Source organism: Schistocerca americana, chromosome 2, assembly GCF_021461395.2.
Source record: "Schistocerca americana isolate TAMUIC-IGC-003095 chromosome 2, iqSchAmer2.1, whole genome shotgun sequence".
Taxonomy (NCBI): Eukaryota; Metazoa; Arthropoda; class Insecta; order Orthoptera; family Acrididae; genus Schistocerca; species Schistocerca americana.
In genome coordinates, this window is record NC_060120.1 from 648,310,806 (window position 1) to 648,334,038 (window position 23,233).

The 23,233-nt window shown below is 47.5% G+C and overlaps 1 pseudogene; it reads right to left on the bottom strand.

Moving 5' to 3' along the window:
• Positions 1-16,080: 16,080 nt before the first annotated feature.
• Positions 16,081-16,198, bottom strand: LOC124597383 (annotated as a pseudogene).
• Positions 16,199-23,233: the final 7,035 nt, after the last annotated feature.

Genomic DNA, 23,233 nt, shown 5'->3' on the forward strand with positions numbered 1-23,233 from the left:
TGAATCACGATGACTGATCACGGCACCTGGTGGTCATAACTGGAACTAGACGGTGACTCTGTGAAGCATGGAAATCATGCACCCCATACTCTGGACATTAATGCTATCAAGTTTGGTACTCGCACAGTAATTAATTTCTATGTTACAACGTTTTAAATAGGGAAGTTCAATTATAACCATCCAGTATTTTATCCGAGTTCTAGGTACTTACATTTTCTTACGAATAACTGGAGCACATCGTGGGTTTGAAAACAGCATAATGTGAATTCATTGTCTAGTTTATCAGGCAAAAATATGAACACGAGCTTACATCGAAGGTGAAGGAACTTGGAGCCTCAGACCTGATCTATAGATCTATCAAGACAAAAATAGTGCAAATCAGGGCAACGGTGTGTATGTAATTTCAAAGGGGCAATGTAACGTGTTTATTCACCGATGTCACGTTTCCCTACACTTTTGAACAACTAACCATAACAAAAATGCCATGTTTTAGAGACACCTTTAAAGCTGAGTACCATTTAAATTGCATACATTTGTGCATATTTCTGTAACGCACCAGTATAAATTAGATAATTAACAAATATGTGATCTCAGCTTCCCAGATACTTAACCCAACGTAAGGGCTGCTCCTTTTACTTCTGTCTGCCAATCACAGCAAACGGCCAGTGACGTCACGGAACATCACTGTATTGTCACGCAAACTCGAGCACCGTGGATTATAACTGTATTTCCGTAGTCTCTTCATACTTGCTCAAAAATGGTTCAAATGGCTCTGAGCACTATGGGACTTAACAACTGAGGTCATCATTCCCCTAGACTTAGAACTACTTAAACCTAACTAACCTAAGGACATCACAAACATCCATGCCAGAGACAGGATTCGAACCTGCGACCGTAGCAGTCACGCGGTTCCGGACTGAAGCGCCTAGAACCACGCGACCACCGCTTCCGGCTCTTCATACTTGCCTCTTCGGTAGAAAGTTAGTCTATAACCGTGAAACTGATAACCATAACAAATAGCGGATGGTGTCTGCTTAATAATGTACACAGTACAACAGTTTTGAATTCACTTTTTTACGCATTTGTTATATTTTACATCTTGTTGTTGGAACGATAACCAGTTTCTTACCCCTCTGCGGGTCCGGAGGTTAGAATAGGCCCCGAGGTATTCCTGCCTGGCGTAAGAGGCAACTAAAAGGAGTCTCACACGATTCGGCCTTTATGTGATGGTCCCCTGTAGGGTTTGACCTCCATTTTTCAAAATTTTCCCGAAGAGCGAGACACTTGGGGAAGGGCGACTTACATGGTACATAGTGTCAATCATGCGCTGAGACCTCTCGCATCCTTCGTCGCTGTGGATCTGCACTTCCGCTCATATTCCAGCTGTTGGGTGATGTCACTCTCCTGGATGCGTTTTCCTCCATCCTCTGTGCAGTATCGCATTCTGGGCTGTCGACGACGATAATGGACTTCCTAGTTTGTTTGCGCCTGATATTCAGCACGGTAGCCAGTCCGTTGTGGTGATGCCGCTATGTACCCTGTTGGTTGTAACCCCCTGACCACACAGGGATAGCTCTGCTGACGCCTGCGCCGTTAACTCCCCATTATGCCAAGGAGTAGATGCCCATCACCCTGGGGCATTGGGACTCCTGGCAATGGCCATCCTGCCAGGTGTTCTTTGCTGCGGCTGGGTGGCGCCCATGGGGAGGGCTCCTGGTTGGAATGGGTAGCATCAGGGCAGATGACACGCTATGATGCGTAGTACGTCATCTCTTGCTGGTGGTCAAATACCAGCAGCCTCTGAGCGGTCAAGATCTAACTTCAATGCTAAGAAATACGACCCCAAATCGTGTCCCCCCCCCCCCCCCCCCCCCACCGCTGGCCGCATACAATGGGAGGAACGACAGGCTAAGGATGTCAGTGAAGCTTATTCACTGTGGTACCTCGTATATACAAGAAGAGTGACACATTGCCCGAGAAGGTCAAGGTGATGGTCTACCACTGTGACATAAAGCCACATATCCACCCCCGGACGTAGTGCTTTAAGTGCTGGAAGTTCGGCCATATGTCTTCCAGCTGTACTTCGATCGTCACTCTCGGGTTTGTGGACGTCCTTCACATCCAAATACACTCCCTGTGCCCCACCCCTCATCTTTGTCAACTGCAGAGAGCATCATTCGCCTTTCTCGCCACACTGCAGGTTTCTCCAGAAAGAAAGAAAAAGAATGGAATACAAGGCTCTGGACTGACTAAGAGAAAATATGAGAGGCTACATCCCGTGCATATGACGTGAACCTATGCCGCCACTATGACAACGATTCTTCCATCTTCCATTCAGCTACATACAGTTGGCTCTCCGAGCTGTCAGACTCCACCTGCCCCCGTGATGGTTGGGGCACATCCCTCCATGTTGCTCCTGCACAACCTACTTCAGAAGCAACACCCCCTCCCCCCCCCCAACCATCGGAAACGTCAGTCCCCACTTCTGCGCTGAGAAGCGTAAGTTTTCTTCAGCTCCTCTCGCCAGGAAGGGATCTCTTGGGTCCCTCCCTTCCCAGTGACAGAGCTGACACTTTCCAGTGGCTGAAGCAACCACAGATTGTCCCTGGTTGTAGGGATCCATGGTCCTCCTCAGTCCCTGGTATTGAATCAGTGAAGCCCTCCCAGTCGGACGAGCCTAACCTAAGGAGCAGAGAGAGAAACCTAAAAAGAAAGAGACCCCCAAGAACCAAGGCACTGCGGTGGCACCCACACCACCCATACCTACAATTCCTGTGTCTGAGGATGAGGTGGAGATTCTGGCGTCCGCTGAGGTCCTAGATATCACTGGGCCGACGCAATGGATGTTGATCGCACAGGTACTTATCTGGTGGTAGCAGGTGACCTGAGGCATAGAAAGCCTCATTTAGTGTTTCACGCCTTCCCAGTCGCAAGATCACGTAATCCTCCAGTGGAATTGCGGTGGTTTTTTCAACCACCTGGCTGAGCTACGGCAACTTTTAAGCTTTACACCTGCTTTCTGTATTGACCTCTAGGACACTTGGTTCCCAGCAATGCAGATCCCTGCCCTCCTCGGCTATAAGGAATATTACAGGAACCATAGAGACTACAACAGAGGTTGCGACTATGTCTTGAACTCAGTATGTAGTGAACCTGTGCCCCTTCAAACCCCTCTTGAAGTTGTGGCTGTCAGGATAACGACGACGCTGGAAATAACTGTCTGCAATGTATATCTTCCTCCAGATGGTGCAGGACCCCTGAATGTATTGGCTGCACAGATTGGAACTCCCTGAACCTTTCCTACTTTTGGGAGATATTAACGTGCATAGCCCCTTGTAGGGTGGCACCATGTTTATTGTCCGAGGTAGGGAGGTCGAAAATTTGCTGTCACAACTCGACCTTTGCCTCTTAAATACAAGTGCCCCCCACACATTTCAGTGTGACACATGGCACATATTCGGCCATTGATCTCTCAGTCTGCAGTCCTGGCCTTCTCCCATCTATCCACTGGAGACCACATGAGGACCTGTGTGGTAGTGACCACTTACCCATCTTCCTGTCACTCCCCCGGCGTCATGCTCACGGACGCGTACCCAGATGGGCTTTAAACAAGGCAGACTGGAAAGCCTCCACCTCTGATGTCACCGCTGAATCTCCCACACATGGTGCCATCAATGTTGTCGTTGAGCAGGTCACTACAACGATCGTTTCTGCGATGGAAAAAGCGATCCTTCGTTCTTTAGGGTGCTATCGGCGAGAGACAGACCCCTCGTGATCGCCGAAAGTCGCTGAGGTGAGCTATACAGTGACATAAACGGCACCCTTCCCTAGAGCACCTAATAGCCTTTAAGCGGCTCCGTGCCCGCGTTCGCCGGCTTATAAAATGACGGAAACAAGACTGTTGGGAGAGGTACGTCTCGACTGTTGGATATCATACGTCACTTTCCCAAATCTGGGCGAAGATCAGGAGTCTTTTTGGGTAACAGACCCCAACAGGTGTTCCTGGCATTAACATCAATGGGGTGTTATCTACCGACGTAGATGCGATTGCCCATCACTTTGCTGAGCACAATTCTCGACCCTCTGCATCAGAGAACTACCCCCCCAGCCTTTCGCAGCCTTAAACAGCGGATGGAAAAGAAAGTCCTTACACGCTACAGTGAACCCTAAAACGCCCCATTTACAGAGTGGGAGCTCCTCAGCGCCCTTGAACATTGCCCCGACACAGCTCCTGGGCCGGATCAGATCCACAGTCAAATGATCACATATCTCTCGTCCGACTACAAGCTACATCTCCTCGTTATCTTCAACTGGAACTGGTGCGATGGCGTCTTTCCATCGCAATGGCAGGAGAGCACTATCATTCCGGTGCTCAAACCCGGTGAAACCCCCCTTGATGTGGATAGCTACTGGCCCATCAGCCTCACCAACTGGCTCCATGTCAGGCAGCTACCGCCAGGGTCGCTCTACCACAGATAATCTTGTGTCACTCGAGTCTGCCATCCGAACAGCTCTTTCCATACGCCAACATCTGGTTGATGTCTTTTTTGACTTACATAAAGCATACGACACGATCTGGCGACATCATATCCTTGCCACATTGTATGAATGGGATCTCCGGGGCCCGCTCCCGATTTTTATCCAAAATTTCCTGTCGCTCCGCACTTTCGATGTCCAAGTCGATGCCTCCCATAGTTCCCCCGTATTCAGCAGAATGGCGTTCTGCACGGCTCCGTACTGAGTGTCTATTTGTAGTGGCTATTAACGGTCTAGCAGCAGCTGTAGGGTCGTCGGTCTCGTCGTCTCTGTCTTCTACATTTCGTACTGCTTCTGCAGTACTGGTGTTGCTGAGTGGCGTCTACAGGGGGCCATTCACAAGGTATAGTCATGGGCTCTAGCCCACAGCTTCCAGTTTCCAGCCGCGAAGTCTTGTGTCATGCATATCTGTCGGCGTCGCACCGTTCATCCAGAACCAGGAGTTTACCTTAATGACGATCCACTCACTGTAGTTGAGACATATCGATTCTTAGGACTGGCTTTCGACGCCTGATTGACTTCAGCTTAAGCGGACGTGCTGACAGCACCTCAATGCCCTCCGCTGCCTGAGCAACACCAACTGGGGTGCAGGCCACCTTACACTGCTGCAGCTCTACATAGCCCTTGTTCAATCCCGCCTCGACTATGGGAGTCTGGTTTACGGTTCGGCGGTGTCCTCAACGTTGCTTTTACTCGACCCAGTGCACCACTATGGCGTTCGCCTAGCGACGGGAGCTTTTAGAACGAGTCCGGTGACCAGTGTCCTGGTGGAGGCCGGAGTCTCTCCACAATTGCTCGCCAGTCACGTTGCACACGTTCGTAGTTCTCCTGCGCGTCCGAACTACAGTGTTCTTTTCCGAACCATGGCGGTTCATCTCCCTCATCGGCGGTCCTCGAGGTCCATTCACGTACACCTCCATGGTGTACGCCTAGGCTGCAGATTCTTTTGGACCTTTCGCATGGCCCTAAGGACTCCTTTGACCCTGCGGCTCTCTGTTATCACTTCCTCTCGATTCTCGACGTTTACCGGGCCCATGAAGTGGTTTACACCGATGGCTCGATGGCTGATGGTCACATAGGCTTTGCGCATGTTCATGGAGGACATACTGAACAGCACTCCTTGCCAGATGGCTGCAGTGTTTTCACTGCAGAGCTGGCGGCCATATCTCGTGCTCTTGAGCACATCCGATCATGCCCTGACGAGTCATTTCTCCTCTCTACGGACTTCTTGAGCAGCCAACAAGCTATCGACCAGTACTACCCTCGCCATCCTTTGGTAGCGTCCATTCAGGAGTCCATTTCTGCCCTGGAACGGTCCCTTCAATTAGTGTTGTTTGTGTGGACCCCAGGGCAGGTCGGAATCCCAGGCAACGAACTTGCCGACAGGCTGGTTAAACAGGCTACGCGGAAACTACTTCTGGAGATGGGCATCTCCGAAACTGACCTGCGTTCTGTCTTACGCACCAGGGTTTTTCGGCGATGTTGTTCGGACATGGAGGAGGTACAGAGAGACAGGAACTGTTGATTAAATGCCCCGTTCAGGCAGGCTACTACTGCTACCTACGGATTATGGCTCCGAGGAGCCCTGACAGCAACGCCACAATGTTGAATAACGCTTTTCGTGCAGCTACATGACGTCGTGTTACGACTCAAACTGTGCGCAATAGGCTGCACCATGCGCAACTTCACTGCCGATGTCCATGGCGAGGCCCATCTTTGCAACCACGACACCATGCAGGGCGGTACAAATTGGCCCAACAAAATGCCGAATGCACCGCTCATTATTGGCATCACGTTCTCTTCACCGACGATTGTCGCATAAGCCTTCAACCACATAATCGTCGGAGACGTGTTTGGAGGCAACCCGGTCAGGCTAAACGCATTAGACACACTGTCCAGCGAGTGCAGCAAGGTGGAGGTTCCCTGCTGTTTTGGGGTGGCATTATGTGAGGCCGACGTACGCCGTTGGTGGTCATGGAATGCGCCGTAACGGCTGTGCGATACGTGAATGCCGTCCTCCGAGCGATAGTGCAACCACATCGGCAGAATATTGGCGAGGCATTCGTTTTCATGGACGACAATTCACGCCCCCATCGTGTACATTTTGTGAATGACTTCCTTCAGGATAACGACATCGCTCTACTAGAGTGGCCAACATGTTCTCCAAACATGAATCATATCGAACAAGCCTGGGGTAGACTGAAAAGAGCTGTTTATGGACGACGTGACCCACCAACCACTCTGAGGGATCTATGCCGAATCGCCGTTGAGAAGTGGGACAATCTGGATCAAGAGTGTCTCGATGAACTCGTGGATAGTATGTCACGACGAATACAGGCATGCATCAATGCAAGAGGACGTGCTACTGGATAATAGAGGTACCGGTGTGTACAGAAATCTTTACCACGACCTCTGAAGGTCTCGCTGTATGATAGTACAACATGCAATGTGTGGTCTTCAGCAGCAATAGAAAAGGAGGAAATGATGTTTATGTTGATCTCCATTCCAATTTTCTGTATAGGTTCGGGAAGTCGCGAAACCGTGTTGACGCAAAACTTTTTTTGGTTTGTGTATTTGTGGACTTAGCTCGTTTTCGCCACTTTTGGATTTGTCACACTATCCACTGCAAGCACAGAACTGTAGATGTTAGAAAGTATTTTTTGGTGATATTTGTCTCGAGTATAGCCTTCTACTGAATTTAAACTTGGACGATAAGTACTTCAGGCAAAAGGAGAATAAAAAATGTTCAAATGTGTGTGAGTTCTTAACGGACCAATCAGCAGAGGCCATCGGTCCCTAGGCTTACACACTACTGACATAAACTAACCTATGCTAAGAACAACACACACACCCATGCCCGAGGGAGCACTCGAACCTCCAGCGGGAAGAAAAAGCAGAATAAAAGTTTTTGATATGTGGTGCTTCAGATGAGCGCTGAGGGTGAAGTGGGTGGGTGCGTTGTGAGGAAATACTGAACTGAGTTGGAAATAAATGAGATTTATGGTTCAAATGGCTCTGAGCACTATGGGACTTAACAGCTGTGGTCATCAGTCCCCTAGAACTTAGAACTACTTAAACCTAACTAACCTAAGGACATCACACACATCCATGCCCGAGGCAGGATTCGAACCTGCGACCGTAGCAGTCGCGCGGTTCCGGAGTGCGCGCCTAGAACCGCGAGACCACCGCGGCCGGCTGAGATTTATGGCACAACTTGAATAAAATACGGAAATCGGTTGATGGGGTACATTCTAAGGCATCAAGGAATCGTCAGCTTGGTTTGGAGGGAAGAGCGTAGTATAAAAATCGTAGAGGGAAACAAGGACTAGGTTACAGTAAGCTTGTAGTAGATATACAGAGCAAACAGACTTGCACGGGATAAGCTAGCGTGGAGAACTGCATCAAAACAATCTTCGGAGTTAAACCACAACACAAAATTTCAGGCCTAAGGTACCAATGGTGGCCAACTGCTTTCGGCAGCTGAGTTAGACTGTTTGCACAACTAGCAATGAAGTGTAGGCTGCCTTCGGCAAATTTCAGATACGGAGACCATGACTTACGCTGCATTACGTGGATTTATTGAAGAACTGACAACTGTAAGACAATATTAACAACTGAATTTGATAAATATGTTACACACACTAACTACAACTATTTTTATGAAGATGATTCTCTTTTGGTGGTTCCTTAGTTATGCTGAAAGGTATACGCATTTCACACTTCTCGTCTTTCCTCAGCAACAGGTCTGGCAAAGATTCCTGACAGATTGAAAGAGTGGACTGGGACTCGAACCTGGGACCTTATCTCCTTGTTAGCAGGCCCTCCACCGACTGAGCTAACTAACCACGACTGACGACACATCTTGACTGCTTTAGTTCCGCCGGCACCTTTCTTCTTACCTTACGCCAGAGAAGTTTTGCATACCTTGTGGGACTCCAGTGCAGAGTGGAAATTTGGTTCTGAAAATAGGTGATTAAGATTTAGGGAATGCAGGAAGTGCTCTCAGCATAGCGTGTGTCGGTGGTCGTGGATAGCACTATAGCAGAGTACCTGCACATTCAGCTTCAGATAACCTCCATGCCTGTAGCTGTTCAAAAATGGTTCAAATGGCTCTAAGCACTATCGGACTTAACATCTGAGGTCATCAGTCCCCTCGGCTTAGAACTACTTAAACGTAACTAGCCTAAAGACATCACACACATCCATGCCCGAGGCAGGATTCGAACCTGCTACAGTAGCAGCAGCGCGGTTCCGGACTGAAGCTCGTAGAACCGCTCGGCCACAGCGGCCGGCCCTGTAGTTGTGCTCGCTGGTCTGCGGTCCGAAGTTTCTGTGACCACAAGTGGGGCAGAGTGAATAAACTAATGTAAAATATCTCATTTGGTATTAATTGTTGTTTGCAGTCAATGCTCTGAGGACAAAAGACTCGAGCACAATCCGCAATGTGTATAAGTTATCTCAATCTATTAGAAATAAATCTTCCTCCAGTTAGAGGTCCATTCAGACTGACGTAATTCTGTTGCATTTCTTCTTACCATATTTTTCAGAGCAAAATATATTTTTGGGAAACGTTAAAACAGTTAGAGAGATTCAAATCCTTATGAGAAATAGCAAACATGTAGCCCGTGTCGCTAGAATGAGGGTAGATAATCCTGTGGTGCACGGCTGAATAAGTTACACTGTCCACATTAATGTGATCACCTGTCAGAACCTGAGTAACCACGCCTGGGAGTGCGAACCGCTTTGAGATGCGCAGGAAGAGAGTCAGTGAGGTTGTGGAAGGTACCGAAAGGGACGTGGAGCTGGAGCCATGCCGACTCCAAAGCCGTGCCCAGCTGGGCTAGGTATCTTGGTTGTGGATCCATGTCACGAACAGCCCCATCGAAGCGGTGCTACAGATTCTCTGTTGGGTTTTAATCCAAGGAATTTGGTAGGCGGAGAATACGGTAAACCCATCTCGATACTCTTTGAACTATGTAAACACACTGCGAGTTATTTGTCACTTTGCATTGTCCTGCTGGTAGGTGCAATCGTGCCGAGAAAAGAGGAAGCTGCACTTAGGGGTGGACATGGTCCTCAAGTATACATGCATGCATGTGTTGATGCATTGTGCCTACAGAATGACGAGATCAGCCAGGAAATCCCCTCCGACCTTGACACTTCCGGCGTTCGTAGTAGGGTACTTTCTTTCACATCTGTCACGCCGTACGCTTCAACGGTCTTCTGTCCAATGGAGCACGAACGTGATTCACCCGAAAAGGTTATGTGTCACCACTCACTGGACGTCCAGTTGCGGTATTGGCGTGCTAATTCCAGTCTTTGTCATCAATGAGAAGCAGTCAGCATGGGTGCACGAACCAGGCGCCCACTGGGAGATCCGTAGTAGCAACGTTTGCTAAACGGTCGTTGATCAGACACTGTTAGTAGCCCCTTGGTTCGTCTGGCCGGTCAGTTGCTCAACAGTTGCACGTCTATTCGTCCGTACACATCTCTGCATCCGCCATTTATCCCTGTCATCTACGGCTCGTGCTGTACCACACTTGCCTCAGTGGCGGATTTGGGTAGCGTCGTTTTTCCATGCACGGTGTACTTCAGCCACGGCAGCACGAGAATAGATTACATACTTAGCCGCCGGAAATGCTTCGACCCTTAGCCCGAAAGCCAATGATTACGTCTTTGTGGCCGTCAGATAAATTGCTCCGATTCCACAATACGACAACGACTGTAGGCCTACTGTTTCCCCCCCTCGCCCCACCCCAACATGCTTTGTATACCCTATACCCTCAACTGCTAATGCTATCACCTGTCGTCTGTGAGTGGTTATTGCACATTGACGTCGAACATACGCGGTGGTCACATTGTTGTTGTTGTTGTTGTTGTTGTGGTCTTCATTCCTGGGACTGGTTTGATGCAGCTCTCCATGCTACTCTATCCTGTGCAAGCTTCTTCATCTCCCCGTAGCTACTGCATCCCACATCCTTCTGAATCTGCATAGTGTATTCATCTCTTGGTCTCCCTCTACGATTTTTACCCTCGACGCTGCCCTCCAATACTAAATTAGTGATCCCTTTATACCCCAGAACATGTACTACCAATCGATCCCTTCTTCTAGTCAAGTTGTGCCACAAACTCCTCTACTCCCCAATTCTATTCAATACCTCCTCATTTGTTATGTGATCTACCCATCTAATCTTCAGAATTCTTCTGTAGCACCACATTTCGAAAGCTTCTACTCTCTTCTTGTCCAAACTATCTATCGTCCATGTTTCACTTCCATACATGGCTACACGCCATACAAATACTTTTAGAAACGACTTCCTGACACTTAAATCTATATTCCATGTTAACAAATTTCTCTTCTTCAGAAACGCTTTCCTTCCCATTGCCAGTCTACATTTTATATCCTCTCTACTTCGGCCATCGTCAGTTATCTCCAAATAGCAAAACTCCTTTACTACTTTAAGTGTCTCATTTCCTAATCTAATTCCCTCAGCATTACCCGACTTAACCATACAGTAAAGCTGCATGCCCTCGGGAAAAATTACGGCTGCAGTTTCCCCTTGTTTCATCCGATCGCAGTACCAGCACAGCAAAGCCGTTTTGGTTAGTGTTACAAGGCCAGATCAGTCAATCATCCAGACTGTTGCCCCTGCAACTACTGAAAAGGCTGCTGCCCCTCTTCAGGAACCACACGTTTGTCTGGCCTCTCAACAGATACCCCTCCGTTGCGGTTGCAGCTACGGTACGGCTATCTGTATCGCTGAGGCACGCAAGCCTCCCCTCCAATGGCAAGGTCCATGGTTTCACATTAATGTATATAAACGGGACAGAGACGAAGGGGAATCCACATGAGTGTGGTTTAAGAGGACGCATTTGGACTCGTCCAAGGTTTCCACTATCATTCGACTCTTCTTTCACCATGCCTCGTTTCCTGTGCATCGGTACAGAATCAATACTTATGGTTGCCTTGCATTTGAGGGTGTTTCTGAGACAGAAGCTGATGTAAACCATATTCTGTTTTGGTGTCCGAAATTTGACAACAAACGATCGCAATTTTTGTAGATTTTCATAAGTGTGGTTTACCTCCTCCCTCTCTCAGAATCTTCTCTTTTATTTTATAAAGTCATTCGATTTTATGAACTGATTGTGAGTTTCCTTAATAGTATAGGTTAAAATCTGTAGATTTTAATAGTATCAGTATTTTCATTTGTCTGTATCGTTTATTACTAAACATAAGGAAAAGCCTGAATTGATAACATAAAAACATCTTGTTCAAAAATCACATTTGTTATAAAAAAATTGAGAATCCGAGCTTTCACTTCCGTAAATATACATTCTCTCTGCACAGTTATGTATTCTTTGCAATTAAGTGTTTTCATTGCTAAACCGAGTGCAAACGCTGGAGGCCAAATGAAAAGAAACAAAACGTAAGAACACATTTTTATGGCCCGCTGCTTGGCAACGATAATCTCGGAAGCAGCGAATTTGTTGAGCTACTCTTAAAGATATCTGTGGAAAGGGGTTGAAGGACGGAAAAAACACGAGTACGTGACAAGGCGCTGGATGTCCACACCCCATCACAGACCGTGGAGGACGAATTCTTGCTCGCTCTGTAAAGCAGGATAGCAGCGGTCTATGGCAAATTTGAGGGTAGAGTATAATACTGGTGAAGGAATAAGTGTTGCGGAGCACACCGTTCAGCACACATTGTTGAAGAAAGGGCTCCGCAACAGACTACTCACGTGTTCCCATGCTGATCCAATGACATCGCCAATTACGGGATCATTGATCATTGAGACCAGGGCTTAATTTCGCTTTGGAAGTCGCTCCGGCACCTCCAAGAGAATTTTTTTTTTCCTCAGTAGAACAAATGGGTACCGGAGATTCAAAATACTACACGTGTTTTAAATCGCAACGTAACTATAATTTGCCACTGCCACGGCTTCAATGAACGCGACAGTGGATCACCAACGTGGTGACAGGGTGGTAGCAAATTCCCGTTAAAAACGTCTAGGACATGTAGAGGGTAGTGATTACAGAACATTTTGAATAGGAACTCATGTCCGGAATCTTATCGTTTCCGCTCTACGACAGTTTCACTTCAGATGTGTACCTCGTCAACGTCTGTTTAGGGCAAGAGGAACGTCTCAGAGTTCCCTGTCCTGGTATGCAACAGGTTAGATACGATGACGTGTACTACGACAAACGATCCTCAGATGTCACTTACTGTCCGCTTTGCTGTGAGACCGAGTCAATACCTGCGCATCACCGATAGAGGAAACATGGTGCAGTATATGTTTGCGGAATACACAGACATGCTCCTTGTGTATGACGAAGCTGGAGGTAGCGGAAGAGCTGCTAGTCGGCTGTATCACGAACGTTTTCCACACCGTCACACTCCATCGCGCAAACTGTTTGCCCAAGTTACACAACGGCTACTAGGAACGGGTACCTTCACCGTGAGGCGGCAGGACTGGTGCTCCACGGCGACGCCGCACTACCGAATTTGAAGAAGGTGCACTGCGTCGCATTGAAGATAGCCCGTCAACGAGTTCGCGAACAATTGCGCGTGCAATGACTGTTAGTCACAGTACTGTCTTGGACGTCCTGGATGAACAACAATTACATCCGTACCACCTACAAAGGGTACACGCTATGGGTTCAACAGACTTTCCACAACGCGTCGCCTTCTGCACATGGTTCCTGCACCGTTGCATCGACGCGCCCCTGTTTCCACGTCGAGTTCTCTTCACAGATGAATGTAGGTTCACAAGGGATCTACATCTACATCTACATGACTACTCTGCAATTCACATTTAAGTGCTTGGCAGAGGGTTCATCGAACCACAATCATACCATCTTTCTACCATTGTGTTCTGAATGCTCGAAATAGCCATGTCTGGGCGGACGAAAACCCTCATGCCATGCATGTTCAGGGATTTCAAGACAGGTTTGGAATTAACGTGTGGGCAGCCATTCTGGACGGTCATGTGATTGGACCATACCTCCTTCCATCCAAGCTCACGGGTCCTGCATACTTAGTCTTCCTACGACACGTAATGTACCCGTTCTTTGAAGCTGTGCCATTGAATGTCCATCAGGAAATGTGGTTTCAGCATGATGGAGCACCGCCTCACTTTTCACTGGCTGTCCGGAGACATCTCAACAGACGGTATGGTGAAAGATGGATAGGCCGTGGTGGTCCAAACGCGTGGTCGCCACGATCGCCGGATTTAACCCCTATGGACTACTTCTTGTGGGGTCGTATGGAGCGCCTAATTTATGAGACAACTGTACAGACAGAGGAAGATCTGCTGTCACGAGTTGTGGTCGCCGCACAATACATTGAAGAGACACCAGGTGGAATGGAGAGAGTGTACCAGAACATGCTTCGGAGGTGCAATGTGTGTAACAATGTTGGTTGTCGCCACTTCGAGCCGCTGTTGTAATGCATCGGTACGTTGCGGCTGGTGCCGTCAAATGCGTAAATAATAACGGAACGAGTCATTATTCTTTTCAAATGGATTGCAAGAATTGTACTGGGTCACGCCTAAGTACATTCACCAAGTGGGTGTGGATGAGATAATCATCTGCATTGAAACTGTCGTAGAACGGAAACGATACGTTTCCGGACATGGGTTCCTATTCAAAATGTTCTGTACTCACTACCCTCTACATGTGCTAGAAGTTTGTAACGGGGATTTCCGACCACCCTATATATATATATGTGTGTGTGTGTGTGTTATAGTACACCGAGATTTTCATGGCTGTCATAGTGGGCAGAAATGTGTGTGGTTGAAGAGGTGCGTTCTGGCAACTAAAATTTCAGAAATTAAGCAGTGATTAAGACTGCCACGTGGATTGCTTGCAACTTGCTGCGTAGTGGAATGAACGACGATCCGTGTTACACCAGGTCTAAGGCGGGCTCACTCGGCTTTGCTACCAAGGAGCTTGCAGTAGGAATCGAAGGCACCAGGACAACTGTTGGCTACGCGGACAGTATTGCGAACCGTCTTTACACCTTCACGTTTGATGTCTTCCGCGATGGCGATTCAGTTTTCCAGTGGGAGAGCTGTCAGTGTCACAGTGCCAGTCATATTCGTGCTAATAGTAAGTTCACCTAATCGTAAGTTCACCTTGATGCCTTGGCCAATTGGGTGCGAAATCCGTGCCCACTATCCGTAATTTTGTGGCAATTGCCTGACTCGTGGCTAGAAATTTGGTGCTAGATACCTCCGGAGACCTATCAAAGACTTGACGAATCCATGTTATGAGGAATCGCTGCTGTATTGCGTTGAAAAGGTGCACCAATAAGCTATTAAGTAAGTGATCATAATGTTTTGGTTCATCACTGTACACAAAATCGCAACAGTATAATTTAAAAAGTGAAGCTTCAGGAATATTCTTAAATTTATGAAAAATACGATTTTCGTTAACTGTATAAAAAACACAAAATAAAATAAAAAGAAGAAGCAGAAAATTTAAAACCTATAAAAGCAATGGAAATTGAAGGACCTGCACTTGGAAAGTACAGTTGGGAGAGACATGGTAAGATGTTCTGTGCGGTCTTGGTTTCTCCATATAATCATACGGTTGCGGATGTTAGTAACTGTGGACAGAATTTAGGTCAGTCAGCAGGAGTCAGAAACGGATTGTGGATAAATATCGGGGCAGATTTCATGTCTGGGAGAGAGAGTTTGTTTTAGTTTCGTTGCGAGAGAATAAGGAGTGTTTAGCTGTAGGTTTTTTGGGATGTGTCGGTACAGGGGCGTCGGCACACCAGGATTGAAAACAAAAGTAGAAGTTATGGGCCTTTTGAAAATGACCCAAGCAGGGTGGGAATTTGATGGGGTGGTGAAGGATGTATGTGGGCGAAGGTGAACGGATCTGTGCTGTCTGTATGCCTTGTTGCTAGCACACTGTCCTAAGGTTCCTCAGATTCATTCAGTCAATTCGTTCCGAGTACATTCTCGTAGCAGTCACCGTACAAACATACGTTCAGGAGTAGATTAGTTTCCATGTGTTTCAAACAGGCCGCCGTAGACACGCGAGGCGCGTGCTCCAGATCTGCAAGCGCAGATAGGGCGCCGGAAAGTACTTGCAAAACGGCTGCCGTGAGCGGCCGGTTCCAGCCCTTCACGCCTGACTCGGCTGTGGAGATAACGCCACAGCACGCGGGCGCTGCTTTCGCTTTCTCGTGTCTGTCACCGCCACCGCCGCCGCCACCGCCATCGCGCCTGTTACACGGAGTAATTCCACTGCTGCGACCTTATACATCCGTGTCGGGCGAAAGAGGTGATCACAGGTCTTATAGAGTACGACATGTGGAACGAGCAGCAGCAGCACTCCAACTTCAGGCCACAAGTGACCCATCGGGACCATCCGACCGCCGTGTCATCCTCAGCTGAGAATGCGGATAGGAGGGGCGTGTGGTCAGCACACCGCTTTCCCGGTCATTATGATAGTTTTCTGTGACCGGAGCCGCAACTATTCGGTCGAGTAGCTCCTCAATTGGCATCACAAGACGGAGTGCACCCCGAAAAATGGCAACAGCGCATGGCCGCCCGGACGGTCACCCATCCCAATGCCAGCCACGCCCAACCGCGCTTAACTTCGGTGATCTGATGGGAACCGGTGTACCCACTGCGGCAAGGCCGTTGCCCCACGTGAAACGAAGTAGAGAACAACTTCTAAAGACTTCCTTGAACTATTCGCACTGTCGTATGTGACGATCGCTTGAGCAAGTTCGTTTCAGAACCAATGATATATAGGTAGCCGTAGAAGCCAATGTCACGGTTCTGTCACACTGGAAAAGTTTTCTCTCGGGAACTGCCTACAAAATAGGGATATACTTTCTTCCTGCCCTTGGTCAGACAGCTCATTAACGGAAATTTCTATCTGTAGTTCACCGCGCTCTTTCTCACATTCAGTGCCATACTGTAGAAGACAATTAAGAGAGAAGGGACAAGACGGAAAAAGTTTAGCTATCGTGAGCTGCGCTGACGTTGCGATGGTAGACAATCCCAGAATGTGCAACACCTATTAAAATTAACATTAATTCTTAATATGAAAGTATGCCATTTATGTTTTATAACTAGCGCTGAGCGCCAAGTCTTGAAGCCCCAAACAATTTCCCAAACGGCAAGCGAATTTTGCAATTGAGAGAACACACTTTGTAAGTTAAATTACTTGAAGTGATGGCGTTGCTAAAGATGCTTCATGCGAGGGGTGAAATGAGACAGTTGACAATGTAGCCGGTCAAGGCTGACATAAAAGTTTTCTGTGTGCGATAACGTTTCGGCAACTGTAACCGTTGTCCAAAATGTTGGTTTGTCCAGTACAGTTTTTTACATTATTAAGGGTCAGCGCACCCAGAAAACTTTTATGTTACCTGACTCCGAGTGGAGGTAAACGGAACTGTATATGCTCATGGCTTTACCAGCTAATTAATCAGATCAGTTGATTATAGTCATACAGCGAACGCAGTGATTTCAGGAAAACAGTGATTCTGAATGACATCCATGACTTTTCTGTACGATCATTCACAGTCCTTTCGCTAACTCCAGAGCGCCAGTCGGGACAGGTACCTATAATTGCAGCAGCGACGCAGGTGAGGTGTCTCCGGCGAGATGAACAATGACCATTGTGCGCTCACGACTGACCGACTGCCTGCCCATTCCAACAGTTTGTCTCCTGGCCACGAGGCGAGTACTGCCTCTCTCGATATCATTACATACCGTGGAAAGTGAAGTTCAAATGGTTCAAATGGCTCTGAGCACTATGGGACTCAACTGCTGAGGTCATTAGTCCCCTAGAACTTAGAACTAGTTAAACCTAACTAACCTAAGGACATCACAAACATCCATGCCCGAGGCAGGATTCGAACCTGCGACACTAGCGGTCTTGCGGTTCCAGACTGCAGCGCCTTTAACCGCACGGCCACTTCGGCCGGCCAAGTGAAGTTCGTGGCAAGGGTGACGCAATAACAAACACTTTTTGCAAGAGAATAAAAACGAAACTGTAGATCCCAGAATGAATTTACACTCAGCAGCGGATTGTGCACAAATTTGAAGCTTTCTGGCAGATTCAAACCGTGTTCCGGACAGGGACCCGAGCATGATAAATTTGCCTCTCACGGGGTTAGCTCTCCTGACCGAGCTATCCAGTGAGGTAGGTATCCCAAGAGAGGTGCCGACACGTGCAGTGTTCTTACCACGAAAAACACCACCCGGCGCCCCCGTTACCAGTGCCGTTGGCCTGGCCGAACCTCTCACCAATGATTTATAGAACAGGTCCTTTTAAATACCACCCTTAAGAACAGTTCTATCATCTTACCTACATCAAAAAGATGACTGTAATGTTTTATGCATACTAATAACACACCGTAGGACGAATGACTGCCAGCCAAGAATTGATGGCATGAGACTACTTTCATGCACATAAATTAGGATAAGTGCAGAATGTGGTGCCACACAACGTGACACTACACAAAAATGGCGCTAATAGCATAGGCTCATAGGGAACACACACGACACAGATCTGTAAGTCCACAGTATTGATGATAAGTTGAGAAAACCGACCCCGAAACACGTGTCCTACAAAACTCCATTGTTTCCTGCGCATGTACCTCGACATCAATATGGGATATGATCACCATGCACACACACACAGGTCACACAACGGTGTTGACACACTCTGGATCAGGTAGACGAGCAGCTGCTGGGGTATAGCCTGCCATTCTTGCACCAGTGCCTGTCGGAGCTCCTGAAGTGTCCTAGGGGTTTGAAGACGTGCAGCGATACGTCGACCGAGAGGATCCCAGCCGTTCTCGATGGGGCTGAGGTCTGAAGAACAGGCCGGCCACTCCATTCGCCTGATATCTTCTGTTTCAAGGCACTCGTCCATGATGGCAGCTTGGTGGGGCCGTGCGTTATCATCCACCAGGAGGAAGGTGGGATCTACTGCACCCTTGAAAAGGTGGACATACTGGTGCAAAATGACGTCTCGATACACCTGACCTTTTACAGTTCCTCTGTCAAAGACATGCAGGGGTGTACGTGCACCAATCATAATCCCACCCCACACCATCAAACCACTATCTCCATACAGGTCCCTTTCAAGAACATTAAGGGGTTGGTATCTGGTCCTGATTCACGCCAGATGTAAACCCGTCGAGAATCACTGTTCAGACTATACCTGGACTTGTCCGTGAACATAACCTGGGACCACTGTTCCAATGACCATGTACTGTGTTCTTGACACCAGGCTTTACGGGCTCTCCTGTGACCATGGGTCAGTGTAATGCACCTTGCAGGTCTCCAGACGAATAAACCATGTCTGTTCAGTCGTCTGTAGACTGTATATCTTGAGACAACTGCTCCAGTGGCTGCGCTAAGGTCCCGAGCAAGGCTACCTGCAGTAATCCGTGGCCGTCTGCAGGCACTGATGGTGAGATATCGGTCTTCTTGTGGTGTTGTACACTGTGGACATCCCGTACTGTAGCGCCTGGACACGTTTCCTATCTGCTGGAATCGTTGCCATAATCTTGAGATCACACTTTGTGGCACACGGAGGGCCCGTGCTACGACCTGCTGTGTTTGACCAGCCTCCAGTCGCCCTAGTATTCTACCCCTCATAACCTCATCAATATGTGTTCTTAGTGCCATTTTCAACACACAGTCACCATTAGCACGACTGAGAACGTCTGCACACTTACTCTCTGCACCGTACTCTGACATGCACCAACACACCTCTGCGTATGTGGACTGCTGCCAGCGCCACCGTGCGCACCGCTTGGTTATGCCCCGAGGTGATTTAAACCCGCAAACAGCCCACCAGGGCGTTGTTTCATCATGTATGAGATTATAGCTTAATTTATGAGCATGAGTGTAGTTACAGATAGATCTCACTCAGAGTATCGAAGCGTAGTGATAAAATTCGCTTGTATAACAGATGATGACGACATCGAAATCCTCACTGTGGAACTCGACAGGTACACTATAATTTATGTCCACAAAACCCTTTGTCGCTAAATTTGTTTTCCGACACCCAGGAAATCACCACTTCAGAAATACAGAACCGTTATAGGATATTCAACAGTCACCACATTGATTGGGGATATAGTGCAAGTAACAATGGAGTTGAAGTAAATTGTGAACAGAGTGTTAGCAATTCACTCATCCATAAGTCAAAGCAACCAAAGACATTCTGTTACTGTCCATGGAAGAAGATTTACAACCCTGATCTCCTTTTTGTCAGCAGTGACATCAGCCAAATGATAAAGAATCAGCTTCTCCAAGCAATACCCTCCACACAACACGGACCAGACTCAAAAATTTTACAACCTCAAGTCGTACACCTTAATTACTGACTCACCTTTAAAAAGGCCAAGCATGACGTCTTCACCAAAATGGTTCAAGACAAATCGATGGAAATTGATGCCAATCCAAGGAACTATGATGCATTCATCAAGCTTCTGCTTAAAGATGCTAGTGAGAGAATCCAAAGGGGCTGCAGAACAAGCTACGTACCAGGGTTACAGGATGACGATGCGCTGCTATATGCCGACTATTGTCGCAGCTTTAAGGAGGACCCTTTTCCGACGTAGCGAAGGAGTTAGGTGAGAAACTAAGGCAGAGAGTAGGTTTCACTCGCAGAGCTGAGTGATGCAAGTTGAGGACATACCTCGACTTTACTCACAACAGCAAGAATAACTGGTCCAGAATAAAGAAATTATCCAACGACTCTCACGAACCTGTACGATTTAGCAACATCACTGCGAATGAAATCGACCATCAGATTCTACACTACTGGCCATTAAAATTGCTACACCAAGATTAAATGCAGATGATAAACGGGTATTCATTGGTCAAATATATTATACTAGAACTGACATGTGATTACATGTTCAGGCAGTTTGGGTGCATAGATCCTGAGAAATCAGTACCCAGAACAACCACATCTGGTCGTAATAGCGGCCTTGATACGCTTGGGCATTGAGTCAAACAGAGCTTGGATGGCGTGTACAGGTACAGCTGCCCATGCAGCTTCAACACGATACCACAGTTCATCAAGAGTAGTGACTGGCGTATTGTGACGAGCCAGTTGCTCGGCCACCATTGACCAGACGTTTTCAGTTGGTGAGAGATCTGGAGAATGTGCTGGCCAGGGCAGCAGTCGAACATTTTCTGTATCCAGAAAGGCCCGTACAGGACCTGCAACATGCGGTCGTGCATTATCCTGCTGAAATGTAGGGTTTCGCAGGGATCAAATGAAGGGTAGAGCCACGGGTCGTAACACATCTGAAATATATCGTCCACTCTTCAAAGTGCCTCAATGTGAACAAAAGGTGACCGAGACGTGTAACCAATGGAACCCCATACCATCACGCCGGGTGAGCAAGGACGAATACACACTTCCAATGTGCGTTCACCGCGATGTCGCCAAACACGAATGCGACCATCATGGTGCTGTAAGCAGAGCCTGGATTCATCCGAAAAAAAATGACGTTTTTCCATTCGTGCACTCAGGTTCGTCGTTGAGTACACCATCGCAGGCGCTCCTGTCTGTGAAGCAGCGTCAAGGGTAATCGCAGTCATGTTCTCCGAGCTGATAGTCCATGCTGCTGCAAACGTCGTCGAACTGTTCGTGCAGATGGTTGTTGTCTAGCAAACGTCCCCATCTGTAGACTCATGGATTGAGACGTGGCTGCACGATCCGTTACAGCCATGCTGATAAGATGCCTGTCATCTCGACTGCTAGTGATACGAGGCCGTTGGGATCCAGCACGGCGTTCCGTATTACCCTCCTGAACTCACCGATTCCATATTTTGCTAAAAGTCATTGGATCTCGACCAACGCGAGCAGCAATGTCACGATACGATAAACCGCAATCGCGATAGGCTACCTTTATCAAAGTCGGAAACGTGATGGTACGCATTTCTCCTCCTTACACGAGGCATCACAACAACGTTTCACCAGGCAACGCCGGTCAGCTGTTGTTTTGTGTATGAGAATTTGGTTGGAAACTTTCCTCATGTCAGCAAGTTGTAGGTGTCGCCACCGGCGCCAACCTTGTGTGAATGCTCTGAAAAGCTAGTCATTTGCATATCACAGCATCTTCTTCCTGTCGGTTAAATTTCGCGTCTGTAGCACGTCATCTTAGTGGTGTAGCAATTTTAATGGCCAGTAGTGTACTTAATGGGATGTGCGACAGGAAGCGTCTGAAGACTATTGATAAGGTAACATGCGATATAAAATCTGAAACTGAAAATATCAGAAACCCCAGCACAACAGAACAAGTTACTAACGGTATCTGAGCAACGAAAGATGGCAAAGCCATTGGTGCAGACAATGTACATGAAAAAATTCTAAAACATCTTGGCAAAAGAGATACTGACTCGTTCAATCAAATGTTCAACAACTGCCCGGAAACTTTCAACATTCCGAAGCTCTGGAGACAAGCTTATGTTGTCGCTGTGATCAAGTACGAAAAATCACCAGACGACCCGAAACATTTTCTGTCTATTACTCTGCCATACGCTGAAGCTATCTGAACGAATTATTCTAGCCCGGCTCATCCCACTCATAGAAGATAATCTCATTAACAACAAGCCAACTTCCGACCTGGGCGATCTTGAACAGGGCAGATATTGAATCTTACCCAGCAAATCCAGGGCGTCTTCGAGAAAAGTCTTGTCACCGATGTTGCCTTTGTTGACTTGAGTACGGCCTAAGACACAGTAAACATCAGGAATCTTCTCCCAAAGGTTCAAGACAATCAAATATGCTGGCCTTATGAAGATCACTACAGAGCTGCTCGAACAAAAGATTCTATGTTAGTTTTCAAAACACCAAATGTCGGTAGCGCAAAATAAAAAATGGTCTTGCCTAAGGAAGCGTTCTTGCTCCAACACTATTTAACCTGTACACTAACCATGTAACAAGACTTGCACCTCATTTATTTATGCCGACGATTTGGTACTCTGTATCCAGCATAAGACATTTAAAGGCGTTGAAAGACACCTTTCGTCAGCTCTTGAAGACGTGGGAAAGTGATACGAGACCAGCAGTCTGAAGCCAAATCCAAACAAAACAGTAATCAGCGCTTTCCACCTCAGTAAAAAGTATCCTAACCACATGTTAAAAGTCTCATGGCTGTGAACTTCTCTCAGTCACAGCTCTACCCCTAAATACCTTGGGGTTGTGCTTGACAGGTGTCTGACATTCAAGGAACAGTGTGACAGTGTTAGAATGAAATAATATCATAAAAAAACTCAAAGGCACAAGTTGTAATGCAAACCCACATGTACTTCGGACGTCGGCTCTAGCCTTGTGCTACTCAGCAGGAGAATATGTTTCCCCTGCGTGGTACCAATCCTTCCACTCGAAACAGGTTGACGTTGTTCTTCACTAAACCTGCCGCCAGCTGACAGGATCCTTGACATCTACCCCAGTCGAGAAGAGTCGGAATAGCTCCACTCGATATCAGGCAGATAGTAACAGCAAAATCCGAAAGGAACAGTGTCAACACTGACCACAGACTCCTACTTCATGAGCATCATACCTGTCGCTCGGCTTCTTCGCTGCAGGGAAAACTTCATTTCAGGTACCACCCCATTAGTGGATTCAAAGGCGAAAGAGGGGTTTCAACGCTGACAGGAAAGAGGTCAAAGTTATTGGATACCACCAAAAGAGG